This window comes from Triticum dicoccoides, chromosome 2A (genome assembly GCF_002162155.2).
Source record: "Triticum dicoccoides isolate Atlit2015 ecotype Zavitan chromosome 2A, WEW_v2.0, whole genome shotgun sequence".
Classification (NCBI taxonomy): domain Eukaryota; kingdom Viridiplantae; phylum Streptophyta; class Magnoliopsida; order Poales; family Poaceae; genus Triticum; species Triticum dicoccoides.
The window spans coordinates 682,849,006-682,865,074 of record NC_041382.1 but is presented as its reverse complement, the minus strand read 5'-3'; positions in this window follow the sequence as shown (position 1 = coordinate 682,865,074).

The following is a 16,069-nucleotide window of genomic DNA, read 5'->3' as shown; positions in this document are numbered from 1 at the left end:
TACAGTAGGTTTAACACCAATATAAATAAATAATGAGTTCATTACAGTACCTTAAAGTGGTGGTTTATTTTCTTATACTAATGGAGCTCATGCGATTTTCTGTTGAAGTCTTGTGTTGTGAAGTTTTCAAGTTTTTGGGTAAAGATTTGATGGATTTTGTAATAAGGAGTGGAAAGAGCCTAAGCTTTGGGATGCCCAAGGCACCCCAAGGTAAAATTCAAGGACAACCAAAAGCCTAAGCTTTGGGATGCCCCGGAAGGCATCCCCTCTTTCGTCTTCGTCTATCGGTAACTTTACTTGAGGCTATATTTTTATTCACCACATGATATGTGTTTTGCTTGGAGCGTCTTGTATGATTTGAGTCTTTGCTTTTTAGTTTACCACAATAATCCTTGCTGTACACACCTTTTGGGAGAGACACACATGAATCGGAATTTATTAGAATACTCTATGTGCTTCACTTATATCTTTTGAGCTAGATAATTTTGCTCTAGTGCTTCACTTATATCTTTTTAGAGCACGGTGGTGGTTTTATTTTATAGAAATTATTTATATCTCATGCTTCACTTATATTATTTAGAGAGTCTTTTATAACAGCATGGTAATTTGCTTTGGCTATAAAACTAGTCCTAATATGATGGGCATCCAAGATGGGTATAATAAAAACTTTCATATAAAGTGCGTTGAATACTATGAGAAGTTTGATTCTTTATGATTGTTTTGAGATAGGAAGATGGTGATATTAGTCATTCTAGTAGAGTAGTTGTGAATTTGAGAGATACTTGTGTTAAAGTTTGTGATTCCCGTAGCATGCACGTATGGTGAACCGTTATGTGATGAAGTTGGAGCATGATCTATTTATTGATTGTCTTTCTTATGAGTGGCGGTCGGGGACGAGCGATGGTATTTTCCTACCAATCTATCCCCCTAGGAGCATGCGTGTAGTACTTTGTTTGGATAACTAATAGATTTTTGCAATAAGTATGTGAGTTCTTTATGACTAATGTTGAGTCCATGGGATTATATGCACTCTCACCCTTCCACCATTGCTAGCCTCTCTAGTACCGCGCAACTTTTGCCGGTACCATAAACCCACCATTTACCTTCCTCAAAACATCCACCATACCTACGTATTATGGCATTTCCATAGTCATTCCGAGATATATTGCCATGCAACTTTCCACCTTTCCATTTATTATGACACGCTCCATCATTGTCATATTGCCTTGCATGATCATGTAGTTGACATCATATTTGTGGCAAAGCCACCATTCACAATTATTTCATACATGTTACTCTTGATTCATTGCACATCCCGGTACACTGCCGGAGGCATTCACATAGAGTCATATTTTGTTCTAAGTATCGAGTTGTAATTCTTGAGTTATAAGTAAATAAAAGTGTGATGATCATCATTATTAGAGCATTGTCCTAGTGAGGAAAGGATGATGGAGACTATGATTCCCCCACAAGTCGGGATGAGACTCCGGACAAAAAAGATAAAAAAAGAGGCCAAAAAAGAGAGGGCCCAGAAAAACAAAAAAATGAGAGAAAAAGAGAGAATGGACAATGCTACTATCCTTTTTCCACACTTGTGCTTCAAAGTAGCACAATGATCTTCATGATAGAGAGTCTCTTATTTTGTCGCTTACATATACTAGTGAGAATTTCTCATTATAGAACTTGGCTTGTATATTCCAATGATGGGCTTCCTCAAATTGCCCTAGGTCTTCATGAGCAAGCTAGTTGGATGCACACCCACTTAGTTTCTTTTTGAGCTTTCATACACGTATAGTTCTAGTGCATCCGCTGCATGGCAATCCCTACTCACTCACATTGATATCTATTGATGGGCACCTTCATAGCCCATTGATACGCCTAGTTGATGTGAGACTATCTTCTCCATTTTGCCTTCTCCACAACCACCCCTCTATTCCACCTATAGTGTTATATACATGGCTCACGCTCATGTATTGCGTGAAGATTGAAAAAGTTTGAGAACATCAAAAGTATGAAACAATTGCTTGGCTTGTCATCGGGGTTGTGCATGATTAAATATTTTGTGTGATGAAGATAGAGCATAGCCAGACTATATGATTTTGTAGGGATAGCTTTCTTTGGCCATGCTATTTTAAGAAGACATGATTGCTTTGTTAGTATGCTTGAAGTATTATTATTTTTATGTCAATATTAAACTTTTGTCTTGAATCTTTCGAATCTGAACATTCATGCCACAATAAAGAAAATTACGTTGATAATTATGTTAGGTAGCATTCCACATCAAAAATTCTGTTTTTATCATTTACCTACTCGAGGACGAGCAGGAATTAAGCTTGGGGATGCTTGATACGTCTCCAACGTATCTATAATTTTTTATTGTTCCATGCTATTATATTATCTGTTTTGGATGTTTAATGGGATTTAATATGCTCTTTTATATTATTTTTGGGACTAACCTATTGACCGGAGGCCCAGCGCCAGTTTCTGTTTTTTTGCCTATTTTAGAGTTTTGCAGAAAAGGAATACCAAATGGAATGAAACCTTCGTGATGATCTTTCTTGGACCGAAAGCAATCCAGAAGACTTGGAGTCGAAGTCTGGAACTCCACGAGACAGGAGGGCGCGCCCCCACCCTCGTGGGCCCCTCATAGCTCCACCGACGTACTTCTTTCGCCTATATATACTCTTATACCCTAGAAACATCAGGGAGAGCCACGAAACCACTTTTCCACCGCCGCAACCTTCTATACCCGTGAGATCCCATCTTGGGGCCTTTTCCGGCAATCTGCCGGAGGGGGAATCGATCACGGAGGGCTTCTACATCAACACTATTGCCTCTCCGATGAAGCGTGAGTAGTTTACCACAGACCTTCGGGTCCATAGTTATTAGCTAGATGACTTATTCTCTCTCTTTGATTCTCAATACAAAGTTCTCCTCGATGTTCTTGGAGATCTATTCGATGTAATACTCTTTTGTGGTGTGTTTGTCGAGATCCGACGAATTGTGGACTTATGAACAAGATTATCTATGAATATAATTTGGTTCTTCTCTGAATTCTTATATGCATGATTTGATATCTTTGCAAGTCTCTTCGAATTATCGGTTTAGTTTGGCCTACTAGATTGATCTTTCTTGCAATGGGAGAAGTGCTTAGGTTTGGGTTCAATCTTGTGGTGTCCCTTCCAAGTGACAGTAGGGGCGGCAAGGCACGTATTGTATTGTCGCCATCGAGGATAAAAAGATGGGGTTTATATCATATTGCTTGAGTTTATCCCTCTACATCATGTCATCTTGCTTAATGTGTTACTCTGTTTTTATGAACTTAATACTCTAGATGCATGCTGGATAGCGGTCGATGTGTGGTGTAATAGTAGTAGATCCAGAATCGTTTCGATCTACTTGACACGGACGTGATGCCTATATTCATGATTATTGCCTTAGATATCTTCATAACTATGAGCTTTTCTATCAATTGCTCGACAGTAATTTATTCACCCACCGTAATACTATTGGGGAACGTAGCAGAAATTCAAAATTTTCCTACGTGTCACCAAGATCTATCTATGGAAAAACCAGCAACGAGGGGAAGGAGAGTGCATCTACATACCCTTGTAGATTGCTAAGCGGAAGCGTTCAAGAGAACGGGGTTGAAGGAGTCATATATCATGTATATCTATTCCCTATAACCCTAGCGTCATTGAACCTTAAGTGTGTAGACCCTACGGGTTCGGGAACCATGCAGACATGAGCAAGACGTTCTCCGGTCAATAACCAACAGCGGGATCTAGATACCCATGTTGGTTCCTACATGTTCCACGATGATCTCATCGGATGAACCACGATGTCGAGGATTCGATCAATCCCGTATACAATTCCCTTTGTCTAGCGGTACGATACTTGCCCGAGATTCGATCGTCGGTATCCCGATACCTTGTTCAATCTCGTTACTGGCAAGTCTCTTTACTCGTTCCATAACACATCATCCCATGATCAACTCCTTGGTCACATTGTGCACATTATGATGATGTCCTACCGAGTGGGCCCAGAGATACCTCTCCGTTTACACGGAGTGACAAATCCCAGTCTCGATTCGTGCCAACCCAACAGACACTTTCAGAGATACCGGTAGTGCACCTTTATAGCCACCCAGTTACGTTGTGATGTTTGGCACACCCAAAGTATTCCTACGGTATCTGGGAGTTGCACAATCTCATGGTCTAAGGAAATGATACTTGACATTAGAAAAGCTTTAGCATGCGAATACACGATCTTGTGCTATGCTTAGGATTGGGTCTTGTCCATCACATCATTCTCCTAATGATGTGATCCCATCATCAACGACATCCAATGTCCATGGTCAGGAAACCGTAATCATCTATTGATCAACGAGCTAGTCAACTAGAGGCTTACTAGGGACATGGTGTTGTCTATGTATCCACATATGTATCTGAGTTTCCTATCAATAAAATTCTATCATGGATAATAAACAATTATCATGAACAAGGAAATATAATAATAATCAATTTATTATTGCCTCTAGGGCATATTTCCAGCAGTCTCCCACTTGCACTAGAGTCAATAATCTAGTTCACATCGCCATATGATTAACACTCACAGGTCACATCGCCATGTGACCAACATCCAAAGAGTTTACTAGTGTCACTAAACTAGTTCACATCATCATGTGATTAAGACTCAATGAGTTCTGGGTTTGATCATGTTTTGCTTGTGAGAGAGGTTTTAGTCAACGGGTCTGCAACATTCAGATCCGTATGTACTTCGCAAATCTCTAGGTCATATTATAAATGCTGCTTCCACTTGGAGCTATTCCAAATGGTTGCTCCACTATACGTATCCGGTTTGCTACTCAGAGTCATTCGGATAGGTGTTAAAGCTTGCATCGATGTAACCCTTTACGCCGAACTCTTTATCACCTCCATAATCGAGAAACATGTCCTTATTACTCCAAGGACAATTTTGACCGCTATCTAGTGATCCACTCCTGGATCACCTTTGTACCCTCTTGCCAGACATGTGGCAAGGCACACATCAGGTGCGGTACTCAGCATGGCATACCGTATAGAGCCTATGACAAAAGCATAGGGGACGACATTCGTCCTTTCTCTTTCTTCTGCCGTGGTCGAGCTTTAAGTCTTAACTTCATACCTTACAACTCAGGCAAGAACTCCTTCCTTGACTGATCCATCTTGAACACCTTCAAGATCATGTCAAGGTATGTGCTTATTTGAAAGTACCATTAAGCGTTTTGATCTATCCTTATAGATCTTGATGCTCAATGTTCAAGTAGCTTAATCCAGGTTTTCTATTGAAAAACACTTTCCAAATAACCCTATATGCTTTCCAGAAATTCTACGTCATTTCTGATCAACAATATGTCAACAACATATACTCGTCAGAAATTCTATAGTGCTCCCACTCACTTCTTTGGAAATACAAGTTTCTCATAAACTTTGTATACACCCAAAAACTTTGATCATCTCATCAAAGCATACATTCCAACTCCGAGATGCTTACTCCAGTCCTTAGAAGGATTGCTGGAGCTTTGCATACTTGTTAGCATCTTTCAGGATTGACAAAACCTTCCGGTTGTATCACATACAACCTTTCCTCAAGAAAAATCGTCGAGGAAACAATGTTTTGACATCCTATCTGCAAGATTTCATAAATAATGCAGTGATCGCTAATATAATTCCAATAGACTCTTAGCATCGCTACGAGTGAGAAAGTCTCATCGTAGTCAACTCCTTGAACTTGTCGAAAAACATCTTAACGACAAGTCGAGCTTTCTTAATGGTAATACTTACCATCATTGTCCGTCTTCCTTTTAAAATCCATATGTACCTAACAGCCTTACGACCATCAAGTAGTTCTTCCAAAGTCTACACTTTGTTTTCATATATGGATCCTCTCTCGGATTATATGGCCTTGAGCCATTTTGGAATCCAGGCCCACCATCGCTTCTCCATAGCTCGTAGGTTCATTGTTGTCTAGCAACATGACTTCCAAGACAGGATTACGTACCACTCTGAAGTAGTACACATCCTTGTCATCCCACGAGGTTTGGTAGTGACTTGATCTGAAGTTTCATGATCACTATCATAAGCTTCCACTTCAATTGGTGTAGGTGCCACAGGAACAACTCCCTGTGCCCTGCCACACACTAGTTGAAGAGACGGTTCAATAACCTCATCAAGTCTCCACCATCCTCCCACTCAATTCTTTCGAGAGAAACTTTTCCTCGAGAAAGGACCCGATTCTAGAAACAATCCCTTATTGCTTTTGGATCTGAGACAGGAGGTATACCCAACTGTTTTTTTTGGTGTCCTATGAAGATGCATTTATCCGCTTTGGGTTCGAGCTTATCAGCTTGAAACTTTTTCACATAAGCATTGCAGCCCCAAACTTTTAAGAAATGACAGCTTAGGTTTCTCTAAACCATAGTTCATACGGTGTCATCTCATCGGAATTACGTGTTGCCCTATTTAAAGTGAATGTGGTTGTCTCTAATGCCTAACCCATAAACTATCGTGGTAATTCGATAAGAGACATCATGGTATGCATCATATCCAATAGGGTGCAGTTATGATGTTCGGACACCATCACACTATGGTGTTCCAGGCTGTATTAGTTGTGAAACAATTTCCACAATGTCTTAATTCTGTGCCAAACTCGTAATTCAGATATTCATCTCTATGATCATATCATAGATCTTTTATCCTCTTGTCACGATGATCTTTCAACTTCACCCTAAAATTACTTGAACCTTTCAATAATTCAGACTCGTGATTCATCAAGTAAATATACTCAACATCTACTCAAACCTTTCAATAACGATATCCACTACACGCCTCAGCACTCATTGGACTGCACACATCAAAATGTATTACTTCCAACAAGTTGCTTTCTAGTTCCATTTTACTGAAAACGAGGCTTTCAGTCATCTTGCCCATGGATTTGCATGTCTCAAGTGATTCAAAATCAAGTGAGTCCAAACGGTCCATTTGCATGGAGTTTCTTCATGCATATACACCAATAGACATGGTTCGCATGTCTCAAACTTTTCAAAAATGAGTGAGCCCAAAGATCCATCAACATGGAGCTTCTTCATGCGTTTTATACCGATATGACTTACGTGGCAGTGCCACAAGTAGGTGGTACTATCATTACTATCTTATATCTTTTGGCATGAACATGTGTATCACTACGATCGAGATTCAATAAACCATTCATTTTTGGGTGCAAGACCATTGAAGGTATTATTCAAATAAACAGAGTAATCATTATTCTCCTTAAATGAATAAACGTATTGCGATAGACATAATCCAATCATGTCTATGCTCAACGCAAACACCAATCTCGATGGTAGAGGGAGCGTGCGATGCTTGATCACATCAAGCTTGGGAAAAACTTCCAACACATATCGCCAGCTCACCTTTAGCTAGTCTCCGTTTATTCCGTAGCCTTTTGTTTCGAGTTACTAACACTTAGCAACCGAACCGGTATCTAATACCCTGGTGCTACTAGGAGTACTAGTAAAGTACACATTATAATGCATATCCAATATACTTCTGTCGACCTTGCCAGCCTTCTCATCTACCAAGTATCTAGGGTGGTTCTGCTTCAGTGACTGTTCCCCTTATTACAGAAGCACTTAGTCTCGGGCTTGGGTTCACCTTTGAGTTTCTTCATTAGAACAGTAGCTGATTTGATGTTTCATGAAGTATCCCTTCTTGCCCTTGCCCTTCTTGAAACTAGTGGTTTCACCAACCATCAACAATTGATGCTCCTTCTTGATTTCTACTTTTGTGGTGTCAAACATCGCGAATATCTCAAGGATCATCATATATGTCCCTGATATATTATAGTTCATCACGAAGCTCTAGCAGCTTGGTGGTAATGACTTCGGAGAACCATCACTATTTCATCTGGAAGACCAACTCCCACTCGATTCAAGCGATTGTTGTACTCAGACAATCTGAGCACAAGTTCAACAATTGAGCTTTTCTCCCTTAGTTTGCAGGCTAAGAAAATCGTCGGAGGTCTTATACCTCTTGACGTGGGCACGAGCCTGAAATCCCAATTTCAGCCCTCGAAACATCTCATATGTTTCGCGACGTTTCAAAACGTCTTCGGTGCCTCAACTCTAAGCCGTTTAACTGAACTATCACGTAGTTATCAAAATGTGTATGTCAGATGTTCGCAACATCCATAGACAACGTTCGAGGTTCAGCACACTGAGCGGTGCATTAAGGACATAAGCCTTCTATGAAGCAATGAGGACAATCCTCAGTTTATGGACCTAGTCCGCATAATTGCTACTATCAACTTTCAACTAAATTTTCTCTAGGAACATATTTAAACAGTAGAACTAAAGCGCGAGCTACGACATAATTTGCGAAGACCTTTTGACTATGTTCAGGATAATTAAGTTCATCTTATGAACTCCCACTCAGATAGACATCCCTCTAGTCATCTAAGTGATTACATGATCCGAGTCAACTAGGCTGTGTCCGATCATCACGTGAGACGGACTAGTCATCATCGGTGAACATCTTCATGTTGATTGTATCTACCATACGACTCATGCTCGACCTTTCAGTCTCTTGTGTTCCGAGGCCATGTCTGTACATGCTAGGCTCGTCAAGTCAACCTAAGTTTTTAGCGTGTGTAAATCTGTCTTACATCCGTTGTATGTGAATGTTAGAATCTATCACACCCGATCATCACGAGGTGCTTCGAAACAACGAACTGTCGCAACGGTGCACAGTTAGGGGAAACACTTTCTTGAAATTATTATGAGGGATCATCTTATTTACTACCGTCGTTCTAAGTAAACAAGATGCAAAAACATGATAAACATCACATGCAATCAAATAGTGACATGATATGGCCATCATCACTTTGCTCCTCTTGGTCTCCATCTTCGGGGCTCCATGATCATCATCGTCACCGGCATGACACCATGATCTCCATCATCATGATCTCTATCATCGTGTCTTCATGAAGTTGTCTCGCCAACTATTACTTCTACTACTACAGCTAACGGTTAGCAATAAAGTAAAGTAATTACATGACGTTTATGTTGACACGCAGGTCATAAATAAATTAACACAACTCCTATGGCTCCTGCTGGTTGTCATACTCATCGACATGCAAGTCGTTATTCCTATTACAAGAACATGATCAATCTCATACATCACATATATCATTCATCACATCCTTTTGGCCATATCACATCACATGGCATACCCTGCAAAAACAAGTTAGACGTCCTCTAATTGTTGTTTGCTTGTTTTACGTGGCTGCTATGGGTTTCTAGCAAGCACGTTTCTTACCTACACAAAACCACAATGTGATATGCCAATTGATATTTACCCTTCATAAGGACCCTTTTCATCGAATCCGATTCGACTAAAGTGGGAGAGACAGACACCCGCTAGCCACCTTATGCAACTAGTGCATGTCATTCGGTGGAACCAGTCTCACGTAAGAGTACGTGTAAGGTCGGTCCGGGCTGCTTCATCCCACAATGTCGCTGAATCAAGATTGGACTGGTAACGGTAAGCATATTGAACAAAATCAACGCCCACAACTACTTTGTGTTCTACTCGTGCATAGAAACTACGCATAGACCTAGCTCATGATGCCACTGTTGGGGAACGTAGCAGAAATTCAAAATTTTCCTACGTGTCACCAAGATCTATCTATGGAGAAACCAACAACGAGGGGAAGGAGAGTGCATCTACATACCCTTGTAGATCGCTAAGCGGAAGCGTTCAAGAGAACAGGGTTGAAGGAGTCGTACTCGTCGTGATCCAAATCACCGGAGTCTAGTGCCGAACGGACGGCACCTCCGCGTTCAACACACGTACAGCCCGGTGACGTCTCCCATGCCTTGATCCAGCAAGGAGAGAGGGAGAGGTTGAGGAAGACTCTATCCAGCAGCAGCACAACGGCGTGGTGGTGGTGGAGGAGCGTGGTACTCCAGCAGGGCTTCGCCAAGCACCGCAAGAGATGAGGAGGGACAGGGGTAGGGCTGCGCCAAGAAGGAGAAGAACTCGTGTGTCTTGCAGCCTCCAATACCTCAAGTATATATAGGGTAAGGGGAGGGGCTGCGCCACCACCTAGGGTTCCCTCCCTAGGGGTGGCGGCAGCCCCTAGATCCCATCTGGGTGGCGGCCACAAGGGGGAGAGGGGGAGGCGCACCTGGGGTGGGCCTTAGGGCCCATCTGCCCTAGGGTTTGCCCTCCTTCCCTCTTGGAGGCGCCTTGGGCCTTGGTGGGGGGCGCACCAGCCCACCTGGGGCTGGTCCCCTCCCACACTTGGCCCATGCAGCCCTCCGGGGCTGGTGGCCCCACTTGGTGGACCCCCGGACCCCTCCGGTGGTCCCGGTACACTACCGGTAAAACCCGAAACTTTTCCAGTGACCAAAACAGGACTTCCCATATATGAATCTTTACCTCCGGACCATTCCGGAACTCCTCGTGGCGTCCGGGATCTCATCCGGGACTCCGAACAACATTCAGTAACCACGCATATCTATTCCCTATAACCCTAGCGTCATCGAACCTTAAGTGTGTAGACCCTACGGGTTCGGGAACCATGCAGACATGACCGAGACGTTCTCCGGTCAATAACCAACAGCGGGATCTGTATACCCATGTTGGTTCCTACATGTTCCATGATGATCTCATCGGATGAACCACGATGTCGAGGATTCGATCAATCCCGTATACAATTCCCTTTGTCTAGCGGTATGATACTTGCCCGAGATTTGATCGTCGGTATCCCGATACCTTGTTCAATCTCGTTACTGGCAAGTCTCTTTACTCGTTCCGTAACACATCATCCCGTGATCAACTCCTTGGTCACATTGTGCACATTATGATGATGTCCTACCGAGTGGGCCCAGAGATACCTCTCCGTTTACACGGAGTGACAAATCCCAGTCTCAATTCGTGCCAACCCAACAGACACTTTCGGAGATACCCGTAGTGCACCTTTATAGCCACCCAGTTACGTTGTGACATTTGGCACACCCAAAGTATTCCTACGGTATCCGGGAGTTGCACAATCTCATGGTCTAAGGAAATGATACTTGACATTAGAAAAGCTTTAGCATGCGAACTACACGATCTTGTGCTATGCTTAGGATTGGGTCTTGTCCATCACATCATTCTCCTAATGATGTGATCCTGTCATCAATGACATCCAATGTCCATGGTCAGGAAACCGTAACCATCTATTGATCAACGAGCTAGTCAACTAGAGGCTTACTAGGGACATGGTGTTGTCTATGTATCCACATATGTATCTGAGTTTCCTATCAATACAATTATATCATGGATAATAAACAATTATCATGAACAAGGAAATATAATAATAATCAATTTATTATTGCCTCTAGGGCATATTTCCAACAAATACATGCTATCTTGAGAGAAGCCACTAGTGAAATCTATGGCCCCCGGGTCTCTTTCCTATTATATTACATCTCTTTTATTTACATTGCATCTTTTTTACTATTTTTCAATCTTTACTTTCCAATCTATACAACAAAAATATCAAAAATATTTACTTTACTATCTCTATTAGATCTCACTTTTGCGAGTGACCGTGAAGGGATTGACAACCCCTTTATCACGTTGGTTGCAAGGTTCTTGATTGTTTGTGTAGGTACTAGGTGACTTGTGCGCTGTCTCCTACTGGATTGATACCTTGGTTCTCAAAATTGAGGGAAATACTTATGCTGCTTTGCTGCATCACCCTTTCCTCTTCAAGGGAAAACCAACGCATGCTCAAGAGGTAGCAGCCTCCTCCGACCAAGTGGGTGGAGGCGGGGAGCGCTTCCGCGTCCGCTCCGGGTCCGGCTTGGGCTCGACGGGCGACGGCGGCGGCGGTGGCGGCATGAAGAGCGGCGTGTGGACGGAGTCGCCTGCCGCAGACAGGGCAAGGGCTTGCTCTAGCCCATCCTAGTGCGCGTCCTCCTCGAGGCGGCTAGCCTCTAGCGCGTACTGCAGGGCCTCCTCGAGGGCGGCTTGGTACTCCGCCTCCGCCTCCATCTCCTCCGGCTCTGCCCACGGGGGCAGCGGTGGGAACGACGGCGGGACAACATCGACGCCTACACGTCGTTGCTCCTCGTGTTCGAGGGAAAACCATGCCTCCCAGTTGGAAGAGTCAATGGTGTACTCAGGCATCCACCGCTGCTCCGGCGTGAGTTGCGCGCAGCACCTGCGCACCTCGTCGTTGTGCGCCCGCTGGCTCCGCGGAAACGCCGGCACCGGGATCCACTTCGGATCCAGGTGCCGGTGGTGCGGCAGCGTGATACCAAGGTAGGGCAGTGGCTGCCTGTACTCCCAGTGCCAGTGCACTTGGTGCACTGGGGATGTGCAGGCACTGGTGACCTGGGCGGAAACACGCCCGTGCCGGGAGGAGGGGGAGGAGGAGTACGGGAGGACGAGGCGCAAGGGGTGCCCTTGCCCTTGCCACTGATACTGCCGCCGAAGAGACCCATCGCTTGCTAGGGTTTGTTGTCACCAGCGAGGAAGCAAAGGGAGTGGTGGGGGCAGATGTGGATGGAAGTGGATGAGACCGGCCCCCACCGCACGCGTGCTTAAAATAGGACGCTTCCACTGGTTGACTAGTGGGCCCACTGTTGTCATGAATAAGACGATGGGCGGCGATTGGGTGGCCTACAGGTGGGGACATGGCGGACGCCGAGGAGATGCGTGGCGCGGCCGCTTCGCGTCCGTGCCGACGCATTTCAGGTGCAATTTTGGGTCGGAAATGGGTCGGCGCGGACGCCACGCGGACAAGATTTGGGTTTGGGTCGGCACATTGGGCCTCCACTTTTGTCCGCGCCGACCCAAACGGACGCAGGCGGATGAAATGGGTCGCCTCATTGGAGTTGCTCTTAGTGGCAATAGTAGCAAGCTTGGAATAGCTAGGTCTGAAATCATCATCAGATTCATCATCACTAGAGTCGGATGAGGAATATTCGGGTACCTTTGCACCTTTTGCCATGAGGCATGGTGCTGAAGATGATGGTTCAGGTTCGAAAGTCATCGTTTTGAGTGATTCCTTGAACTCATCAAACCAAGGATCATGACGAGTTCGATGACCTTCATAGACGTCAGAGATTCGGTCCCAGATAAACTTCGCATTGCAAAGATGCATAATGCGCCTGAATTCATCTCTGGATAGGCAGGAGCAGATGATATCCCTCGCCATGGTGTCCAACCAAGTATACTTGCGAATATCATCAGCATGCGCCATCTTGCATAGACTCGGTAAGGCCAATCTCAGTGACGATCTATAGCTCGTTGTTCATCGCCATGAGGCGCTTCCTCATCATGGCCTTCCACTTGGGATAATCGTGACCGTCAAAGATGGGTCATGATACTTTCTTCATACCTGCGGTCAACATAACTAAAATTTTAGGTGGTTAAACCAAAGTCACACAGAACAAGGGAGTACCTTACTCCGATACCAATTGAAAGTGCGTTGTGTCAACTAGAGGGGGGTGAATAGGCGATTTTTACAAATTCGTCACTGAGAAAATTCAACTTGAGTAATTTCCTAATCAACAAACTACAAGCAACGGAACAAGTACTCAGGTGCATGCATAACAAAGTTGTGGCATAGTCATCATGATGAAATGAAACATACACAGAGCATAGGTAGCGTGTAAACAGGATAAGCAGGCTGAAGACAAAGTGACTGAAGAAATAGGATTGAGGAAATTGAGAAAGTCTTCAATCAAAGTCTTTAAACAGTAACGATCAATTTCATGAACACATGCATGAGGAAATGAAAGGGTTGAGGAAATAGAACCAGTAGCTTGGTGAAGACGATGATTTGGTAGACCAGTTCCAACTGCTGTGACAGTTGTACGTCTGGTTGGAGCAGCTAGGTATTTAAACCTGAGGACACACAGTCTCGAACACACAGTCCTCACCGTATTCTCCTTGAGCTAACGCCACACAGACCTCGCCCAATCACTCGTGGTAAGTCTTCAGGTGACTTCAAACCTTCACAGACTCAGTCATTTGGCGATCCACAATTCCTCTTGGATGCTCTAGACCATGACGCCTAACCGTCTGAAGGATGCACAGTCGTCAAAGGTAACAAGCATCGATTCCACACAGAAACAATCTCTTCAGTGATGCTCAATCACTTTGGGTTGTAGGTGTTTGGGTTTGGGGTTTTTCTCACTTGATGATTGTCGCTCAAAGTCCTCGGAGGAGGTGATGCTCTCAATGACAAGTGTCAGTTTCTCTCGAAGCAGCCAACCAACTAGTGGTTGTAGGGGGCGGCTATTTATAGCCTAGGGAGCAGCCCGACATGATAAGACATAAATGCCCTTCAATGATATGATCGTTAGGTGGATAGGATATTTTGAACAGTTGGCGCATAGCACAGCAATGGTCGGACGTTTGAGCTCTCAAACTCCCCAGGGCTATCATGTTCCTTTTTTGTAGGCAATCCGCACTGACGAATTCCTAACTCCCCAGTCAGAACAAATTCCTCAGCAAATAGAAGATCTTCGTCTCTGTCACTGAAGAAATTGACTGAACTGTATGAGATTTCCAATGGCTTAACTCGAAAGGATTGGGTAGGTGTAGGATTTTGAGATGAACATCACTTGAAAAGTGTTTCCTTAGTTTTACCTGGACCCCCCTTTAACAGTATGGTGTTTCCTATAACTCAAGAAAGAGAAAATTAAACTAAAAAACAAAAGTCTTCACGCTTCATAATCTTCGCATCAATATCAAAGTCTTCAAGGTCACACCAATTTCGTCACTTTCAAAGACTTCGAGAAAACCAAAGTCTTCAAATGAAGACATTCATTTTTAGGGGTTGACTTTCATCGTAAATATTAAACTCCTCATAGACTTATAGAACCTGTGTACACTCACAAACACATTAGTTCCTTAATCTGTAAGTCTTCAATACACCAAAATCACTAAGGGGCACTAGATGCACTTACAGGCGCCACCACCACACCAGAGCCACCTTCCTCGCCGCCAACAGAAGCCAGCAGGATTAACACTAGTAATATTGTTTTGCATCACGTTAGACATTATTCATACACACTAGTAATATTGTTTCTATACAAATTTAACATTTTTAGAATACATTATTAACATTTTCAAATATAATATTAGCATTTTGACGGAAAATAATAAATAATAAATAAACATGATGCAGCTTGTGGTTACTAGGCTCGCTCCAGGTGAGTTGTGCCTGGGGGTCACAATAAGCGCCACATAGCCCCGCCCTGAGGACAACTCAAACGCGTGGACAAAAACTGATGCAGATTTTGTCCGCTTTTTAGCCGTTTGGGTTGGCCGAGCAGACACTCATGTCCATTTTTTGATTTGGGTCAGCTGTGTGCGCAACGCTAGGCCCACACAATTTTTGCATGGACTAAAAAAGATAAGTTAAAAAACATGGAGCAAAATTTAACATAAACATTAAACGACAGGTCAACCGCTGACGAAAGTCCACTTAGGCATTAATAAAACATAAATTTAAAAACTAAAAAAATGTGTCTCCACTCAGCACGCTGCCCTAGGCGTCGCTATCGACGCCATCATCACCTGTGAGGTCAACAAAGGCTGGTGGCGGCCCAACCCAAGGAATGTGGTATGCCATGTCGCCCGCGCCAACTCCTCCGCCGTCTGCATTGCTACGCGGTGCACGCGCTCCTCCCGCTCCTGGCGCTCTTCCTCTTCCTCCTGTGCCCAGCAGGCACAACGCGCTCCTCCTTGTGCTCGGCCTGCATTTGGCACTTGTCGTCGGCGCGCTCCTTCGCCCGTCAACGCTGCCGCCAATGTTCCAGTTTTATTTCAAGGTGAACCCCCTTTCCGCTTCTTCCCTCCCATGCAAATACTTGTATAATCATCGATTTAATTTGCTGCTAGTAGTACTAGAAAGGGTTGCGGAAAGCCTATGTAGGATAATAGTGCTTGATCATAGTGTGCTATATACTTGCGTGGTCTTGTTGTTTTAACTCATGGAAATTTTATAAGAAATGTTTTCAGAT